Source organism: Gossypium arboreum, chromosome 10 (assembly GCF_025698485.1).
Source record: "Gossypium arboreum isolate Shixiya-1 chromosome 10, ASM2569848v2, whole genome shotgun sequence".
NCBI classification, from domain to species: domain Eukaryota; kingdom Viridiplantae; phylum Streptophyta; class Magnoliopsida; order Malvales; family Malvaceae; genus Gossypium; species Gossypium arboreum.
The window spans coordinates 29,994,718-30,016,331 of NC_069079.1; the positions used below are offsets into that span (position 1 = coordinate 29,994,718).

The 21,614-nt window shown below is 33.2% G+C and overlaps 1 non-coding gene across 1 annotated transcript; it reads left to right on the plus strand.

Moving 5' to 3' along the window:
- Nucleotides 1–2,056: 2,056 nt before the first annotated feature.
- LOC128283344 (small nucleolar RNA R71) lies at nucleotides 2,057–2,162 on the plus strand. Its single transcript, XR_008273686.1, has one exon. It is a non-coding gene; the product is annotated as a small nucleolar RNA R71 (small nucleolar RNA).
- Nucleotides 2,163–21,614: the final 19,452 nt, after the last annotated feature.

Here is a 21,614-nt window from a genome sequence, read left to right on the forward strand (position 1 = left end):
AAATACTAAAATTTAAAGAAATTAATATTGTTAGTACTTGGGTTGCCTCCCGAGAAGCGCTTATTTATAGTCTAAGCTCGAATTACCTCTCCATTGAATGGTCATGGTGGTTCGAGGGGTTTATACTCCTCATTCATGCTATCATTCTCATCAAAATAAGGTTTCAGACGGGTGTTGTTTACCTTAAAAGTGCCGAACTTGGGATGACTTACCTCGACTGTACCGAATGGGAAAATGATAAGTACCGTAAGAGGGATTTCTTCATTCGGTGTGGTAGTGACAATGTGAGGATCTACGGCATCTAATAAGACTTTATTTCCAACCTTAAGTTGATAGGGGAAGGTGTTGAGCTCGTTCTGGCGTAGTTTTGATTTATCATGTGTTCTCAGTTTATGCATCCGCCATTCATCTAGTTCCTCGATTTGTAGCTTTCGATCTTCATGAATAGGTCCTCTGCTACTGCTTGAGAATGACTCTTGTGCTTCCTTCAGACTCATTTCCTGCAAAGTAGGTTGTACTAGATTGTCAGTTTTAGTAGAATGGTTTGGACGATCACCTTCAATTTTTGATGTGTTACCAGAATTGCGAGCTTGAAGGGTGATTGTTTTGTCTCCCACATGGAGTGTGAGTTCACCTGTGCCAACATCAATAATAGTTTTAGCAGTTTGCTAAAAAAGGCCGTCCTAAAATCAAAGGAGTGTTGCTGTGCTCCTCTATGTCTAGAACAATGAAGTCAACGGGAATTATAAATTTATCGATTTTAACTAGCACATCTTCAATAATACCCCCTAGGAAATCTTATAGTTTTATCTGCTAATTGAATGCTCATCCTAGACTATTTGGGTTTCCCAAGACCTAATTGTTTAAACATTTTGTAAGGTATGACGTTAATACTAGCCCCTAAATCAGCTAGTGCATTATTAACATCTAAACTACCAATTAAGCAAGGAATCATAAAACTCCCTAGATCTTTTAGTTTGTTGAGTAGTTTATTCTGAAGGAATAGCTGAACAAACTGCATTTAGCTCTACATGCGATGCCTCGTCCAACTTCCGTTTATTTGCTAAAAGTTCCTTTAAAAATTTTATTATGTTTTCCATCTGCGGTAGGGCTTCAATAAACAGTAAGTTAATATGTAATTTTTTTAAGAGTTTAAGGAATTTACCAAATTGTTCATCTGAGTGGTCTTTCCTTGTCATGTTAGGGCATGGCACACGAGGTTTATATTCGACATTCATTGATTTGTTTTTATTATGACCTACCTCATCTTGATCTCTGCTCACCACAATTTCTTACTTCTGTTCTGGCTCAGGCTTAACGAATTCTTCTTCATCTTGAACATTAATCATGTTGAGCTATTCCCTTGGGTTGGGTTCAGTATTACTTAGCAAGCTACCTTGTGGTTGTTCAGAGATTAGTTTGGACAGCTGGCCTATCTGCGTTTCGAGCCCTTGGATCGACGCTTGTTGTGTTCTGGAAACGTGTTTTTGACACCGAGATAAATTTAGACAGCATCTCTTCAAGGTTCAGTTTCTTTTCCTATTGATACGGAGGTTGTTGGTAGCCTGGAGGTGGTCTCTAATTTCCTTGACCTCCCTATGAGAAATTTGGGTGGTTCCTCCAACCTGCATTATAAGTGTTACTATATGGATTGTTTTGAGATTGAGGATCATTACCCATGTAATTTAACTGCTCATTATCCATGTTGTGGCCATAAGGTTGGTATTCCGACTTGCTTGATCCACCTCCACTTGCTTCGCACTGCATTACTGGGTGAACCTGTGAAGAACTAAGAAAACCATCAATTTTCTTATTCAAGAGTTCTACCTAATTAGAGAGCATGGTGACCGAATCGACGTTATAAACACTGGTTGTTTTTGTTGGCTTTGTCCTCATGACTTGCCACTGATAGTTATTCAATGACACCTCTTCTATAAACTCATAAGCATCTTCAGGTGTTTTATTATTGATGGTTCCGTCAGCAACTGCGTCAACCGTTTGCTGAGTCGAAGGATTCAGGCCATTATGGAATGTTTGAACCAGTAGCCAAAGCGGTAATCCATGGTGAGGGCACCTTCTCAAAAGGTCCTTGTATCTCTCCCATGCATCGTAGAGCGTTTCTAAGTCCATCTGCACAAACGAAGAGATATCATTACGTAATTTGGATGTTTTAGCCGGCGAAAAATATTTTAATAGAAATTTTTCGGTCATTTACTCCCAAGTAGTGATTGACCCTTGTGGTAACGAGTTCAACCACTATTTAGCTTTGTTCCTCAATGAAAAGGGAAACAACCGAAGACGTATGGCATCATCAGAAACATCATTGATTTTAAATGTATCGCATAGTTCCAAAAAGTTTGCTAAGTGAGTGTTGGGATCTTCATCCTGGAAACCATCAAACTGAAAAAACTGTTGTATCATTTGAATTGTGTTAGGTTTCAGTTCAAAAGTATTTGCAGCTATAGCAGGTCTAACTATGCTTGATTCAGTTCCTGTTAAAGAAGGTTTAGCATAATCATACATAGTGCATGGAGCAGGATTTTGATTAACTGCAATTGCAGGAGGTAGCTAATTGTCTTGGTTTTCAGTAATCTCTTCGGTTGGCGGTTGAGTATCATCCTCTTGCTCGTTCTCTGTGTATCTTAAGCTTTGCCATATTTCTCTTTAGTTTCTGCAAATTGTACGATCGATTTCTTCGTCAAAGAGTAGTGGTCCTGAAGGGTTTCTTCTAGTCATAAACTATAAAAATCTGCCAAAAGAAAGAAAAAGTAAATTAATAAATAAAAAAATTAAATTAATTTGCAAGAAAAATAAATGGCTAAAGTAAAAAAAATTGAGTGTTCCTAATATCTTAGTTCCCCAGCAACAGTGCCAAAAACTTGATCGCGATTTTCGTGTGACAGGTTTTAAATATTTATAATGAATCATTCTTGAAACTAACTATTATCACGATGTAGGCAAGTGTACCTATCGAACAGTAGTATAGTTTTAGCAAGACCGGATTGTCGAACCCAAAGGAACTAAAAGTACTAGTATGACCGTCTTTTTATTATCTAGCCTAAAAATAAGGGGGTTTTATTTTAACTAACTAATTACCTAAACTAAGAATTCACAGAAAGTAGAATTGGGAGATTACTTTTGGAAAACGATTGAATTAAGACAATACCTAAGGAAAAATCCACCTAGACTTTACTTATTATTTTGGCTCCGAATTAGATGATTTATTCATTTAACTTGTTCCGTAGAGATCCCTAAGTTATGTTATTATCCCTATTTAAGACTAATAACGTCTAATCCCTAGATTGAATAATTGAGACTTTTCTCTAATTAACACTCTAGGGTTACATTAACTCGATCTATGGATCCCCCTATTAGGTTTCACCCTAATCCGGCAAAATCTTGTCACCCTATCTCTAGGCGCGCAATCAGCTCCGCTTAATTACGAAAAATGTACTCTTAGACCGGGTCTATTCCTCCTCTGAATAAGAGCTTATCTTGAATTAGTATCCTAGGATAGCAAAACAAGAATTAAGAACACATAATTAAGAACAAGTTAAATATTTATCATACAATTCAGAAAATAATAACAAGATTCATCTTAGGTTTCATTCACCTTAGGTATTTAGGGGATTTAGTTCATAACTAAAAAGGAAAACATCTCAGAAGAATAACGAATACAAAACATAAAGAAAACTCAAAACTCCTATAGGGAAATTGAGGGGAGATCTTCAATCTTGATGTTGAATTCGGCTTCTGAGATGGAACAATCGGCTTTCTTCGAGTAATTCCTTCCTCCCTCTCTCTGCTTCCCTCTTTCTATTCCTTTAAGGCGTATTTATAGGCTTTAGAATGCCTAAAAACCATCAAAATTGGCCTTTTCTGAATTGGACTCAACTTGGGCTCGGTAGGGACATGCCTGTGTGAGTCATGCTTTAAATCTGCCAAATTGACACAGCTCTGTGGTCTGCCCGTGTGAGGAGGTCCAGGCCATGTTGATTTTGTACTTTAGACCATTTTCTCCGTTTTTGGCCTGTTTCTCGTTCCTTTTGCTCTCCTATGTTCTCCTAACTATAAAACATGAAATTAAGGCATTAGGAGCATTAAATTCACCAATTCTAAAGAAAAATCATCCGTAAAATGTGTTAAGCATGAGGTAAAAATATGTATAAATTATTGATTCAAGCACAAAGGAGTAATATTTTGCTGTTCTCGCAAGGTAGGTGGTTGGGGTTGACCGAAAATCAGAGGGTGGAGTGGTTGTGTGGGAGTGAATAGCAGAATTTGACGAGAGAATAATGGGATTGGATGAGGAAGTTATCAGTTTGAATTTGGTGAAGAGGGAAATTAGGAGATAATCAAGGAAGTGGGAAGTTGTGGTAGTAGTGGTGCCGAATGAGGACTCTCCTAAGCCATTTGGTCATAGGATGGTTAGGCAACTTGGTGCCAAAATTTCTTTTGGTTTTGTGCTCTCAATTCAATAGCTCCACCTCTTTTTAGTTTTTCTTCTCTTTTCTTTTTCGTCATCTGTCAATTTTGTTGTTTATTGGTAGCCAAATGCTACTTGTGACTTATGATTATTTCCGTATCAGACTTTTTGGGCGGCTTTTCAATTGTATAGGTTGCTAAATTGATTTTTCTCTCTCTTCCTCACCTCCTTCTATATTTTATTACCCTTGCCGCACCCCGATCTTCTTCTTTTTTTTCTATCGACCTCTAGTATTTGCTTTCTCTATTGTTTTAAATTGAATATTTTCCTCTTCTTCTTCTCTTCTCTATTCTCGGCCCTCTATCAACTCTTCCTCCCTTCTTTGGTGGTTCGTCGAATATCGACTGGTAAGTCTCTGGTTGTTTTTGCTCTTTCGATTTTCCCTTTTTTTCTCTTAATGCCGAATCTCTTTCTCTTATGACTCTGGTATTCTTTAGGGGTAATACTTCTCGAGAAGTAAAGAAGTGCGCAAGTGTTACAGAAGCGATCAGAATCTTTCGTTTGTCTCTTGATTGAAAGTGGCGTTTTCATTGTTGTTGTTTTAGACTGGGGTATTTTGTCTTGGAATCCTAAGTATTGGTCGAATGTCGTTATCTCTGTAACTGATTATGTATGAGTAAACATTATTAATAAAAACCATTTATTATGCAGTGTTCACCGAAGAGTTCTTTATCAAACCTTCGTCAACAGTTTTAACAGGGCTAATCGATTCTCCATTCAAGGCATGTATTGGATGAAATTAAGTTGGGAATAGGAAAGGGTGATTAACCCTAGCATTAATCGACTAATGGATTATCGTGACTGAATGTAGGTTTGGAAAACTCTTGGTCGTAGCACACGTCTCGTAATAGGTGTGTAATCACACTGCTTAAATCGTTAAACGGCAAAAGTCGAACAACTGTTACCATTGATGCCACACGGGCGTGCGTTCGGCCATGTGGTCATCGAAACACATAAGTGCAAGCATGTGACTTTAGAGACAACCATGAGCGACCTCGTGGGCATACGTCATTTTGGGCCACGTTGGACTGACATGGGCCGTGTAGGCCCCACGGGCTCGTGAGCTCCACACGGGTAAATCACACGGATGTGTGAAGTATAATGGGCCAGGTTGTGTAGTTTCCACGGTCAAGGCAATTATTGAGCTTAATGGGCAACACGAGCAAGCGGGCCCACATGGATTGTAGTAGGGGCTTGGGGCCATTTTTGCTGTTTAAACTGTTAAGGTTGCACGGTCACTCGAGACGACTTTGAACCTTCTGGTGTGTCCGTAAGTATATCTAGACCCTAATCTATGAAATGACTGTTATATCCTTATGAGATAAATGACGGATATTCCCCTGTATGTTGTATGACTGCTGAGCATGCCATCTTTATTGTATGAACATTTATACTATGTTGCATTGCATGGGGTGGGATATATGATATTGGAGGAAGTGTACTAAAAGTCTATAAGCCTATATTGGCAGCTCTGTTGCAAATACTGTTAGTGCCGAGACTGGTACTATATTCTAGAGCGTAGAGATGGGTGGGTCAATTTTATTCTCACATGGAGTGTAGGGCTAGACAGAATGGAATGTAGAGGATGGATGGGTAGGATTTTTGTATGCATTTCTGATACTGTACTGAAATGGGCTAAGGCCCACACTGATACTGTTACTGTATTGGGTTAAGGCACACACTGATACTGCGACTGATATGGGCTTAAGCCTAGACTGTTCAACACTGTATGTTTAACTATTTGATAAATCTGGATTACACACTAAGTTTTCAAAAACTCACATTTTCCGCCTATCTGTGCAGGTAATCCTTAGGCGGGTTGGTGCTGTGAGGGACTCGGAGATGGCCACACCACTGCTTATGTTTCTGTTTGAATTTAGTAAAAGTAGTTTTATATAGGTAAATTTTATGTAATAAGGTTGTTTTAAAGTTTCATTTTATTTTGGGTTTTATTTAAATTGACTTATATCTACTAGCTGTAGGACTCGGGTTTTAAGAAGGCAAAATGTTTTCACTGCTCTGCCACGTAACTGGTTTCAAAAGCTTCCGCAACAAACAATATTTTAAAGTGTAATAACGATTTTGTATGAGTCATGTTTTGCTTAATGAACCCATAATTTAACAAATAAATAAAATAAGATAGCTTTTTATAAGGATCATAAATGAGGTTTTAAAACAAACGGACTTCACTAATAGAACTACGTTTTTCAAAACTCACTTCAATGTGATATCGCAGATGCAGTCATAACGTCTAGGCCGGGCTTGGGGTGTTACACCTCAAGTTATGGAACTTTAACGATTGATTAAGTCACCAGTAGATAAAATCTGAAAACACAGGGCTAAAGATTTCAGAGCTGCTATTGATGATTGTCCCAAGTGAGCTGAATTTTGGCTTGAAAACAGTATTCGGGTATTTGATGAACTGTCATGTATGCCAGCTGAGAGATTGAAATGTGCTATTTCTTTATTGAGGGACACTGCGTATCAATGGTGGAATACCCTAGTATCAGTGGTACTAAGAGAAAGAGTGACCTGGGAACTCTTTTAGACTGAGTTTTAAAAAAAATATATAAGTTAGAGATTTCTCGATCAAAAGCATAAAGAGTTTCTAGAATTGAAATAGGGTCATATGACTGTTTCTGAGTACGAAAGAGAATTTGTACGATTGAGAAAGTATGCTCGGGAGTATGTTTCCACTGAAGAAATCATTACATACGTGATTGCCCAAGTTTTGTTATGTGATTTTAGTGAAAATGCAAATTTGGGATTAAATTGTGAAATGTGGAAACTTTGTGGTTAAAATGTGAAATAAATGAAAAATATGGGCTGCTAGGGGCATAATATTAATTTGGCTAGCATGGGTTAGTCCTAAATTGTATGAATTTGTGTTCTAAAGAAATAAAGACTAAATTGTAAAAGATGTGAAACATTAGGGGCAATTGTGTAAAAATGCTTTAAAGTGACTTTTAGACTAAATTGAATAGAGAGATGATTAAATAAGTTAATTTTTATTACATGTAGATCAAGAAAAGTGAAACTCGAATCTAGATCGTCGGAAAAATAAAGTTCTCGATTAATCGACTCGTTTCGTCATTTTTACATCTAAAGTAAGCTCGTATGTGATAAATTTCACTATAAATGTATTTTGAATGCTTTTATATTGCATAAACTATGATTAAGAGACTACGGATATGTTCAACAATGATTCGATAAAGATTCGGCATTTGAAATCTCGGTTGAACCTATAACAGCCCAATTTCGGTGAGGTCGGAACAGTGGTTTCGGGACCACAAATCCAAGTTAAAAATAAAAATCATTTTATTTTATATTATGGTTGGCATCATTATAATAAGGTCACATGAAAATTTTGATACAAAAATTTTATCGATTGTGTAGTTAATTAGGTAAAGGACTAAATTGCATAAAATGCAAAAGTTGGATTCTAGTAGCTATAGGTATCATATAGCTATAGAATTCAAAAAATAAGGTCCTTATATGGTAATTAGACCATTGAAGGGTAGTTAGTAGATATTTTAATTACTCATCCATGGAAAAAATAGAAAAGGCAAGGGACTAAATTGGAAATCACTAAAATTAAAAGATTATAATTAAATAAAAAGAAATATTCATCTAATTTCATATCATCTTCCCCAAAATTTCTATGTAAATCCTAAGAGAGAAGAAGACAACTTACCAAGCATGAAAAGGTATGAAATCAAGTCTCGTTTTTAATGATTTTTATATTTTTTAAACTGGGATAATCTAATCTCTCTATTTAGGGGATTAATTTGAAAAGTTATCAAGGTATGAAATTTGGGTCATGGATGAATATGCTGAAAATTAGAAATTTATGGTAGAAAATGAAATTTTGTTTATAGATAAACAACTTTTACAAAGCAATTTTTCATGAAAACTTGATTTAAGGACTAAAATGAAAAATGGTAAAAAACCCATGGAAAATTATGAAATTTTTGAAAAATGTGTGTTGTAAATGTTGTTTATAAATTTCGGCTAGGCTTGGAAAGAGGGTTAAATTTCATGAATTTCATTTTCTGAGCCTAGGGACGAACTGGAATTTTTAAAAAGGATAAGGGCAAAATGGTAATTTTACCTAGGATGCAATAGAATGAAAATGTATATGAAATGTGATAGATTAATAGTCAAATTTATCCATATAGATCTGAAAAGACCAACTACAGAACTAGATCGAGGAAAGCAAAAGGTTTCAGATTAGTTGAAATTCAAAAACGAACCATTTTCAAGGTAAGTTCGTGTAACTTAACTATGTATGTTAAATGCTTGAATTTAATTGTATGATTGTGTTGATGTGAATGAGATAACATACATTATAAAATAATCATAAGTTGTGATATGTGGACAAATTGCTATATTTCGGTTGAACGTTAAAATTCAATGGATTAAGGTGATACGCTCGAACTAGGATAATATTCCACATGTTGTAAAAGGAATTTAGCCCAGACGGGTAATCTTGATATAAGCCGCTTGAGCATATGCTATAGTTTGGATTTAACCTAGACGGGCAATCTAAATTAAGCTCTTTAGAGCATACGTCCTAAAAAGGATTTAGCCTGGACTGGTAATCCTATAACATAACATGTGGCTCAAGAGCGCACTTGTTAAGTTTGTGCCCAGAGGGGGTACTTTTGAGTATACTAACTAGAAGTCCATCGGCATTTCAATAGTTCAACAGAAAAATGAATCTTAAATAAAGAAAAGTGTAAAATTTATGGAACTTGTAATGTGATGAGCTCATCTATGTTTACTTGATATTCATGTGAGATTATGTGACTAACTTGTTTGAATAAATATATATGTTTAGATAACTTACCCAAATATATGGAATATATATTTGTGTGTGCTTGTGTTAATAAATAAAATGATAAGTTTATTTTCCTTTATACAAACTTACTAAGCATAAAATGCTTACTCCATTTTATCTTTCCCTGTCTTATAGTGCTCAAAGCTCGCGAAGGTTGGAAGTCGGTCGGAGCAGTCATCACACTATCCACTATCTCATTTTGGTATAAATAGAAATCTCATTTTGGTATAATGGCATGTATAAGCTTAATTGGCCAATTATGGCTTGATGATGATGTTTGTAATCTAGCCATTTGAATGGCTAGTAATGGTTGTTTGATATACTTGTAATGTAATGTCATGCTATGCTAGCTTTATATATATATATATATATATATATATATATATATATATATATATTAAGTGGTTGTTTTTAGTATGTCTAATATAATAGAATTATGAACATGTATGCATGTAGTGGTATGCCTTGTAACTGATGGAATTTGTTTGAGATGGATGCTTGAAATGGTTGGATTGTATTTGGTATTTTTTAGTGTAGGAACATGGTAAATTTGGGTGACAAATGAGGCTAGGAATTGGCTTGTTTTTGTCCACACGAGCAAGCACACGGGCGTGTGTCTTGGCCATGTGTCCCATGGGCATGTGGTACAGCTGTGTGCCCCCTACATTTTAAAAATAAGAAACTGAATGCTCTAAATTGGCCAAATGGGCAGAGACACGGGCATGTGTCTCAGCTTTGTGGTTGACACGGCCTTGAACACGGGAATGTTACACGACCGTGTTAAAACTGCACCTAAATTTCAAAAATAAAAATTTGCCACATGGCCCAGCATACGGGTGTGTGACTTGGCCATGTGACTTCAATTTTTCATGCTTTAAAAATCAGAAAGTTACATGGGTCAGGGACACGGGCGTGTGTAGTACACGGCCTGACCACACGGGCGTGTCTCTAGACCACATGGGCGTGTAAGCCCTGCACCTAGGAAATTTTTTAAAATTTCATGAAAAATTCCCTGAGTTCTCGATTTAGTCCCGATTTAATTCAAACACTAGTTTTGGGCCTTGAGGGTCCATATATGGGACGATATGTATGATCTCGAAAAATGAATAATAATTTACGTAAATTAATTAAAAAATATTCTAAATGTTTTGATAATACTCTGAAACCCTATTTTGACGACTGATACGGGTTAAGGGTTTTGCATTTAATAGTATCAGAGCTACGGTTTAGTCAATTCTCAGACTAACGTAGCAAGTACGAGTCTAGCTGTACATGCCATTATATAAATTATGATAGTATGATATCTCCTGACCACTTTTAAATGTATTTTCATATAGTAATATCTTCCAACCAAGCTAGAGCCGAGATTGAGGAAGCTGAGAGCGCTGCTCAAGCTTCCGTGTAGTAAGCTGAATCTAGTGGTAGTAGAAGGCCCGTATCTGAGGGCCGAAGTGAGGTGGCAAAAGTAGCCTTTTTTGAATTGATGGATGAATGGTTTAGTGAAAATATGAGAACAATTCCCGCTGTTCAACGACTTGCCCCACCTACTTTACAAAATGATGGAACGCCATAAGATGCTAGATTTGTTAGAATTGGTAAGGCTTCGGTAGACAAAATCAGAAAACATGGGGCTGAAGAATTTAGGGCTATAGCCGATGACGATCCAGAGAGGGCCAAGTTCTGCTAGAAAATACTATTCGGGTTCTAAATGAGTTATCATATACACCAGTCGAATGTTTGAAATGTGCGGTATCTTTGTTGAAATACTATTCGGGTTCTAGATGAGTTTTGAATGCTTCAATAATACTCTGAAACCCTATTTCAATGACAGATATGAGTTAAGGGTGTTGTAGAACCTTAGAATAGATTTGGATACTAGTGACATGTCATTAGGGGTTATTATGATTATGTAATCTGAATGCTAGTCCTGTACTTCCTACCAGTGGCTGAGTATACCAGCATGTGTTACGGTTACTTGACAACTTGTGTGAGTAGCACCGTGTTGCTATGTCTTGACTGACAGCTTGTATGAGCAGACCCACTGATAGCTCAAGAGTGAGCATATATGTGATATATGATTGAGATAGCTTCAACTATATATGTGGCACTTAGGGCACGAGTTTCCTGAGTATCCGGTAGTATTTCAAATGGTTCAACGGGTAAACGAAAGATGTAATTGAGTATGAGATTGATACGATATGGTACAGGTATGTACATGAATTGTATAAGCTTCTAATCGAAGAAACTTGTGAAGGATATGTCTAATCTTATGATTGAGTAAATGAAAGGTTTGATAGTTAATGTGAGTTATATGTTGATATATATTTTAATTGTTGAATTGGGAATTTATGATTAAATTGAGTTTATTTCATATGAGCTTACTAAGCTATAAAGCTTACTTTGTTTATTTTCTATGTTTTATAGTAATTTCTAAGCTAGCTCAATTTTAGGGATCGTCAAAGACTACATCACACTATCAAACTATCAATTTGGTACTTATAAGCTTATGTTTTGGTTATATGGCATGTATAGGAATTTTGAGTCATTTTGATTATAGGTTGTTAATCATTTTGGCCATGTGAAATGGTTTGTAAATGTATATGTTTTGATTTGTAAATATAGCCATGAGAGTTGGCTTAAATTGGTTGTTTTGGTTATGTATAAATATGTGCATATATGTTTCGTGTTGTGAGTTTATGGATGAATATATAATGCTTGGAAATTATAAAGATTAGGATGTTAAGTGGTTGATTTTAGAGTAGTTACATACTTTTGGTTTTGATGCTAAATGATACAAGTTAGAAGTGTATAATTAGTTGATTTATAAATGTGAATTGGTATAAATGGTACAGCATGTATTTATGATTTGTGTTCATGGAAAATGAGAGAATAGAATATGCATGAGATATGGCTGAATTAGTTGATTAAAATGCCCTTCAATGTTATGTGTTGGTACCATTTGGGTTGATATAGGTGCGCACAAGTTTGGGTGGCAAAATGGCTTGGTAAATAGCCTATTTTTGTCCACACGGGCAGAGACATGGGCGTATGTCTCAGCTATGTATGACACACGGTCATGTACACAGTCGTGTGTCCCCTGATGTTGAAATTAAAATCAAGTTAGTATGCTCCACACGGCCTCACATACGGGCGTGTGACTTGGCCGTGTGGCATAAGCCAGTATACCCTATAGGTTTGGCACGGCCTGGCACACAGGAGTGTATGGCCATTTTTAGGGCACACGGGCTAGTTAAGGGCTTCGTAGGTTTGCATTAAGGACGAAATATTTAATTGTGATTGGATTTCTCACGAATTGATTAATTGTATGAAAGATGTATGTTTAAATGTGTGCTAAGTTCGGTAATACTCTGTAACCCTATTCTGGCATTGAATACGGGTGAGGGGTGTTACAGTGTTGTATTTGTACTTAAAATTAGCATAATTTATAAATAAAAGAATGTTTAAATATGTATATATTTTGGAGTTTACAAGTACTCTGAGGATCGTACCCAAGGGAGGGGAGTATTAAATTAATGTCAACCTAAATGCAAATAGAAGTAATTAGTAGTTTAAATGAATTATAGTACAATAAAACATGAAAAGAATATTTTGGGGTTTTTATAACTAATGAAATAAAAATAAAAAAATGAAAGCAACTTTGGAAAACTAAATTCTAACTTAATCAAATCCACGTATGGGTGATTAGCTTACTTTGGTGATCATAACTAATTCTTATTTTCGGTTTCTACTCAATCAACTAGTCACTACCTTAGCAGGATCTCTCGATTTTCTACTAAACTAATGATTCAATAAGAACTACTTATCTCTCGACCTCACAGTCTAGACCGGTTTGGGGCTAAGGTGTTCACAGATAGGTCATACCAATTTTAGGTTAATTCCCACCTAAATGACTTCCTAGGGTTGTTAAGCATAGGGTTTAAATTCTTCTTCTCCTAAATAGTTGATCCGCTAAGAAAAAGCTATATAGTAATTAATTAATCCCACCTCCACTCACTAATTCCCCAGAAAAGAATTAGCTTCTTGTGGATCTCATGAACACAATAATCTTGATCATAAAGATAAGCATGAATAATAAATCAAGATTGTATTGGTTGAAGTATAGAATCCACAATAGTTTGATTGTTGTTACAACTCACATTCTTCGATAAACATGAAATAAAAAATAACTAAAATAAGCCTAAATGCTAAAGGAAAGGAAAAACTAAAGACTAAATTTACAAAGAAAAACTTTGAATATAAAAGTCGTCCATAAAAAGTTCCAAATGAACCTATTTATAGATTTAGGTTGTCGCCATCCCCAACTCTAGGTCAGCTGACGTTCTTGTGTTAAATATTTGATTGTGCAAACTAAAACACCCCTAGCTAGTAAATATTTCTCGTAAAGGACCGATTTCGTGACACCCGATGTCGTGACACCCTAGTGCCTATGTCAGGACATTAAAGGCAATATGCTTAGGTTCAGGGTTGCTTCAGGGGTGTGTCGCGACATCCTATGGTTGTGTCGCGACAGCGAAAGCAGTCTCAATATTCTTATATTCTGCTCCCTATTTTGCGATATCAAACTTCTTGTGTTGTAACACAATGACCAATATTGATTTTATACACCCTTTAATGGTCTTTTGCACACTCACTAAGTATATTTGCTCACTTTTAGGCTTCATTCGGCCCCTAAGGTTAATAAAAGACTCATAATACACTTTTTATTGTATTTAGACTAAACTATGAAAACATTAATTAAAACATTATGAAAATGCTTGTATTCAAGCTCATCAAGTGCGAAAACTAGTTTAGTCTGCTACACTGTATTACAACAAATCAAACTCCCCTATACTTAAGTCATTGCTTGTCCTCAAGCAAGGCAAACAAAAAAAAGAACAAATTAAAAGACGATCCTTGAGCAAGTATAGTACAAACCTTAGTTTTGGAGCACATAACTAGGAATTTCATATTTACAAATAATCTTAACATGATATATAGTTGATTTACAACTTTTAATATCAAGCGCCTAAGTTCAGTATATTACAAAGTATACAAACATTAAGTTTTTCAAATATATGGATCCATCAATAGATTATACAAGTAATTTGATTATCCTAGCACAATACAAACAGTCGTAAATGCAAATAATTCATGAACAAGTCTATCTAGATCATATACGGCTTTTCGGCTTGTAATATTCTGAAGCTTAAGACAGGTATAGAATTCAAGAATGGTAAGCATCAAAATAGTTTCAAGCATGAAAATAGTTTGGCACATCATACTGTTTCCTATTCTCCCCCTTATTGACCCTTACCTTCACATCACTTTATTTCTCCTTCTCTTACCTTCCTTATTTCTCCATATAGGAAATCACAGCATAATACAACAACTATGGCCAGCTCACGAGTTCATGTGCACTAATGAATGAGTTCTTCTATTTTTGTGACTTTGTCACCTTTTTTTTTCTTTTTTCAATACCACTCCCAAATGTTTTTATTTTACACGCACTTTTTCTTACCACTCCCAAATGTTTTTATTTTACACGCACTTTTTCTACTCGTTTTGATTTTATTTTTATTTTTTTTCTTCTGTTTCACACACATAGGCTATCCTATAATTACTATATTACACTGATCCTTCTTATTTCTCTCTTATTTTTACAAAATCTACCATGATGTATTTACTTAACCTTCAATACGTATGGCCAGACATATATAATCGTGTAGTTCGGGACCAAAGAAAGAGAGCAACTAAAAATTAACGTTTTTTGCTTGGGTTTTGTATAGAGGTTCATTAAGAAGTGTTTTCTGGCTCAAATATAAGTACTAAAGATGAATAAATAGGGTTAGCATTTTGGCTCTGGGTGTATACCAAAAAATGCCTTAGGTCATCCCTAAGTATCTCAGTATTCACAAATTTAATCAACCTAACAATCACAAATTCAACAATCCATCATACATACTAGTATGTTCGTTTCCTTGTATTCTCTATATCATTTGGTAGATTTAATAGCTCAATGCCTATTTACAGTGTAATATATAGAACTTAATAGTCTAATAATAAAAAATTTAGAATCATCTACTATCATGCCAAATTTATAATAAATATAATCAACCTATATACATGCTCCTAACCAATCTCTTGCATTTCTACAACTCAAGCATACAATTGACAATAAAAATTAAAGAAAATCATAAAAATTAAAATAAATTTTCTATGTTACCTCTCAATGTGTGGCACTAAAAAGATATGAAAAGAAGTTACATGATTGGTTGTTGTAGTTCCATAATTATTAGTGGGTGCTCCCTTCCATTTGTCATTGAAAGCTCTAATTGTTGTGTTTCTTTCATGTAGAGTTCCTACACAAAAAACTTAGAATATAAAAATAAAACAAATAACAATCTACTGTTAATTCTACTCCTAAAAATAACAAATAAAAATTATCCCAAAATTAATTACAATCTTTTAAAATAAAAGGTTCAGTTTAATCATCATACGAATCCTCAAAATGGGTAATTGCCCCCTCTCCATAGATTTTTTCCCCTTCCCCGAGATATTTCTTTGGAAAGAGCCACCACCCTTACAGATTTGCCTATCGTCTCCTCATCTTTCACCTCTTCTTCTTTTTGATAGGTTTGCATCGGACCGAACATGCCTAGCGGATAATTTGGAATCCTCAAGCTATTTTTTCGTGCAAATTCTTGTAGTACTGGGCCCGTTTTTTGCATCTATCTTATCATTCTGTCTAGTGTTTCCTCACTACTCCCACCTGCCTCTTTTCGAGATTTTGATTTTACCTTCCTTTTGAGCGAAGCTAGGACATCTATCTTTTTTTCCTCCTTTGGTTCCAATCAATAAACTGCTTTTCGATTGAGTTCTACGTATTGAATGTACATAGAATCACTAATTAAACTCCTTTTTGGCTGCAAAAATTGCTTGTTCTCTTCCATTGGAACCTCTGTGCTATTGTAAAGTGCTGTCACAAGATGGGGAAAGAAATTCCAACTTTCTGGCCACTCACACAATGCTTCATGTTGTGATGGATCTATTCCCCAATGCATATCTGCCTTTTTTGCAAAATTCCATATAGAAAAAACTGCTCAAAAAGTATTGACATTAGAAACATTAAGAGGAGGGGTGAGTCTTGTTAAAATAAATTTTATCCACATTTTAGCTATTGGAAACATTATAGCTTGATTGAAATTTGTTAGAAGTCCGGTATCTGGTCAGAGGTTCCATTCTCCTCAGTTTTCAGTTAAGTATTTGATGATGCTTTCCATATCAATGTCTTTAAATCCTGTTAAATCAATATTTTGTAAGTGATCAGATTCATAATATTGAGCATCATAATTCCTTCCCTACCTTCTTTCTCAAACCCTTACCCATACCTCCAAAACCTTGGAAAATATGCATTGTCGTCCTCTTTTAACCATACACTTTTTATAGTAGTAGCTCTTCTAGTGTTTGCTCATAATGAAAGATCCTATCTTATCTCAAACTCACTCCCCCCTTCTCTTAGCCTTATTGGACAAAATTTGTCACTATGGCCCAAACATCTACATAAAAAACAAAACAATGTTAATTTCTCATATTTGAACTTCACATAAACTTGTTTCGAGGAAGAGAACATAATTCTCTTGTGTCGTTTTAAGGGAATCCTCACATCGATTAAAACCTTAATCCTCATATAGTTCCTAAAACCACCACTGATATGCTTTGTGTCATACTCCATAAACTTCCCCAAAAACTCCCCAAACTGTTTTGTTATTCCTTCTGAGAAGAAACAATGTGGGAGATCATGTTTTCGAACCCAAAAATAAGATAAAACCAAAGGAACTTCTAGTTGATTCTTGTTCTCAGCTAACTAGTGAAAGAGTAACAGTTTATTATTAAAAGTCCATGGTGCCCCATTTTAAATTCTATCAATATTTAGTTTTCGATAGAACTTAAACTGATATCTCTTCTCCCCCAGATCTGAAATTAAAACTCCCCAAGTGGATGCCATAGATTTGCCATTGTGTTTCGCATTACCAAAAAGTGTACCACACTTACCGTAAAAAAGCAAGCAACCAGACAATGTTCGTACCTTGGTGTATTTTTTCCACCCTCCCCATTGAATTTCCATACCTCCTCCTCATCTTCCTCAATCCTTAACCTCGCTAAATCGTTTTCCATTGATTTAGCCCCACAATCTTACTCCAGAAAACCCTAGCCATGTGTTGAAGATGACTAGAATCAAAACCAAAACCAAACATATATTGTAAAGAAAGGAATATGTCACAATAGACAGACAAAGAGAAACAAAAACATGCTAGACGACAAACCTTAAAAGGCTTGACAGTGTTTTTTAATATAAATACTTTTTAATGTGTTACAAAACTTTTATTTTAGCATTTTGTAGTGCATATAGTGTATTATATTTTTTAAAAATTTATTTTAAAATAAAAATATATAAAAATAAAATATAGGTGAGCTAGGTCGGGTCCAAATTTATCTTTCTTAAATTGGGTCGGGTTTGGACAAAAAAGTAAGCCCATTTTCAGGCCGAGTCCGACCTTGAAAAATTAATTTAGATACTTTGCATGGACCTGATCTCTATATATATGTTACTAAATTTAATGACACGTGTTATGCACGTTATAATACTATATACTAAATTTATTTATACGTTTTTAATAAAAATATTATTAAAATAGTTGTTATTATATTATATCAATATAAAAACTTAAATTTAATTTGAAAATATTAATAAAAATAATAACATTTAAAGGATAATAAATATCACCCTATTTTAATAATAGTTTTAAATTTTTACCAATTAATAAACTTGATAGGATAAATAAATATTTTTTCCCTAGAAACGAACACAAATTGAGTTTCTGCTTGAACGGGCATGAATAAATATCATCATTTGGGGAACCTTGCGTAGGAGATCCCGATAAGAGTCCAGTTTCTTGATTCTCCAACTGCCAGTATCTCACCTTTCTTACAGGCTAGTGCTTGTAGGATGAGATTCTAGTTTTCTTTATGCTTCATTTTGTATCAAAAGTAACATTAAAAATTGTTGGTTGAGTCTTAATTTAATTAGTATCGATAATATTATTAGTATAAGACGACAAGAGCTTAAACATGCTTGAGAAAGAGTTATAGGTAATTTTAGACTTTGAATAAAAAAAATTTAAAAATTATCACAAGAACTTGATGCTTCTTTAGCTTGGAGTTTTGAGTTTTATGGTTGGAAAAAAAATTGTATTTATTTGGTTCATATTCGAAATATGGTTTTGGAGAGTTGTTTATTTTTTTGGTGAATTATAATAATAGGGTAAAGTCCGAACAACCAACGCGACTAACGCGACTAACGTGACTCAAACTCAGATCACATCTGAGGCGGTGAACACCCTTGACCATCAATTTATTTGATTTGATGAGTTATATAAGGTTTGTGAATGGAAAAAAGGTAAGAGAGTTTTATTTTTGTTTATAGGTTACATATGTTGGATTAGAATTTCATGTATGGGAAAATAATGTTACGAGAGTTATTTATGTTTAATGCTTTGTGATTTGAGTCGATAAAATAGGAGTCATTTTTAAATGTTTTTATAATAATTTTAGGTACTTTTATTGTGAAATGGATTTTAATATCTTTTATTTTAAAATTATTTTTGAATTTTTAGAATCAAGATTAATTTGATAAAATGTCCAAAGTTGAAGGCTTTTTTTCTTTTTGAATTTTTAATACCAAGACTAAATTGATAGAAGCTATAAACATTGGTCGACTAAATTTGTTATTATGTCAATAAAAAAATTATATTATCATGTCGTCTGTAGCGACGTAAATTTTTTTTAGCTTGATTGCTAATTAGGGTGTTTGATTGAAAGTTTAAAGATTGAGGTTTGATTTTAAAAAGGGAGTCGCCACCGATCTTTTTTTTTGGTGTGATCGACACCTAATGAATCCTCTTTTTCAAAGAAAAATTTATTTTTGGATAACAAAAAGGCCGAGTTTAGGTCTACGTCAAAATTCGGAGAAAAATTTGGGTTCGGGAGTCAGTTACGCACGAGGAAGGTATTAGCACCCTCGTAACGCCCAAAATTGGTATCTTATTAAACAAGTGTTGTCTTAATTTTCAAAATTGCAGGTTCAAAGTAATATTTAATCATGATCCGATCAAAACACAAGAAATTTCAAGTTTCGTTTTCTTTTGAGAAGGACGTTACGTTTTTAACACGAGCCGATTGATATTCACCCAACATAGCAATGATATCGACAACTTAATGTTAAATCGGTACGTTGCCTTACTTGTTGAAATTAAAAACATGAATAAAAATATTTCTAGATAAAAATAAAAGTGATAGAAAACTAACATTGATGTTGAAATAAGATGTGAACTAATATGCTAACTTCGGAACGGATAAATGATGATAAAAAGTTAAAAATATATGAAGCAAATAATATATAAAGCATTAACAATGTATATGCGATAATAATAGTAAAAAAAAAGTAATGGATATGATACTAAACATGATAATAATAGTATTAAACAAGAAATAGAGACGAACATATATAAACATATAATAATAATAAGTAAAGTGATGGAAACATAATATTAAAAACACTAATGATGTTACCTATATACATACGTATATATATTATAAATATAAACATGATAATAATATTACAAAGTATATACATAGTATGATGTTAAAAATACATACATAATATAGAGTTATTAATATATATATATAAGATAATATGTAAGAAAAAATATAATATAGTATTCAAATATATACATGATATATATAAAGATACAATACTAAAAAGGTATATATATACATAATATATAAAATGCATAATGTTAAAATATTTACATAATATATACATACATAATAATATTGCTGAAAACACCTATTAATAATGTCACATAAATATGTACCTATATATATATTAAAGATATATACATATACTAATATTAACAACAATGATAAGGATAATATAAAAATACATACATGAAATAGTATAAAAATATATATATAACTAATAATATATATATATATATATGAAATAAAAATAAAATATATGAATAGTATGATACTTACAAATATATACATAATATAATTATTTAAGAAAAAATATATATAATACAATAAAATATACTGAATAATATAATATATAAAAAAATACATAATATATGAAAATATAATATTTTTAAAAAAAACTAAATAAGAGTATTAAAATAAAAAAATAAAAAAAATAATGAAGAAATGAGTAAAATAATATACATAATAATATAATAAGAAAATAATATTTTATAATAAGTACTTAAAAATATCTATACGCATATATGTATAATAATGATAAAAAATAAATAAAATAAAAATAATTGTGAAAGTAAATAATATAGTAATAAATATAATAATAAATACATATGTACATAATAGTAAAAAAAGCGAGACATTTTAAAATAAATATACATATATATATATATATATATATAAATATAATAACAATAATAATAATAATATAATAATAATAATATTATTAGAATAAAGTAATTAAAATAATATCAGATATAAAAATGTATATACATACATATATAATAAAACATACACTAAGATTAATAATAATAACCATACTAGAAATAATGATGAAATATAAAAAGTAAATATAATACAATAGTAATATTAAAATAAAGTAATTGAGATAATACTATATATATATGTACATACATATATAAAACATACACTAATATTATATATAATAATAATACTAGAAATAATAATACATTAAAATAATAATATTTAATAACCAAAATATTAATAATAACAATAATAATAATATAAATAATAGTATTAATAATATTAGAATGATAATAACAATATTAAAAAACAAAAATAAAATAAATAAATAAATAAAATCAAAAAGGACTAAAATTGAATTAAAATCAAAGTTTTGGGGTGAATTTGAAATAATAAAAGGAAAAGGGCTCATTTGAACGCGCACAAAACAAAGGGGACTAAAACACAATTATTCCTCCCTCAAAACACAACACAAAGAAGAGGGACTAAATTGCAAAGCGCTACATACTTTGGGGCCAAATTAAAAAACTGAAAATGTACTTGATTGTAGAGGCATGAAAAAAGCGGAGGGGCTAAAAGTGCAATTAGCCCCTCCAATGAAAAACACGCGGATCCTTAGAGCGGGTCGGGTCAACAAACGAGTTAGGCCAAAACGACGTCGTTTTGGGGTTTAAAGGCCAACCCCAAAACGATGTCATTTTGGGGGGCTAT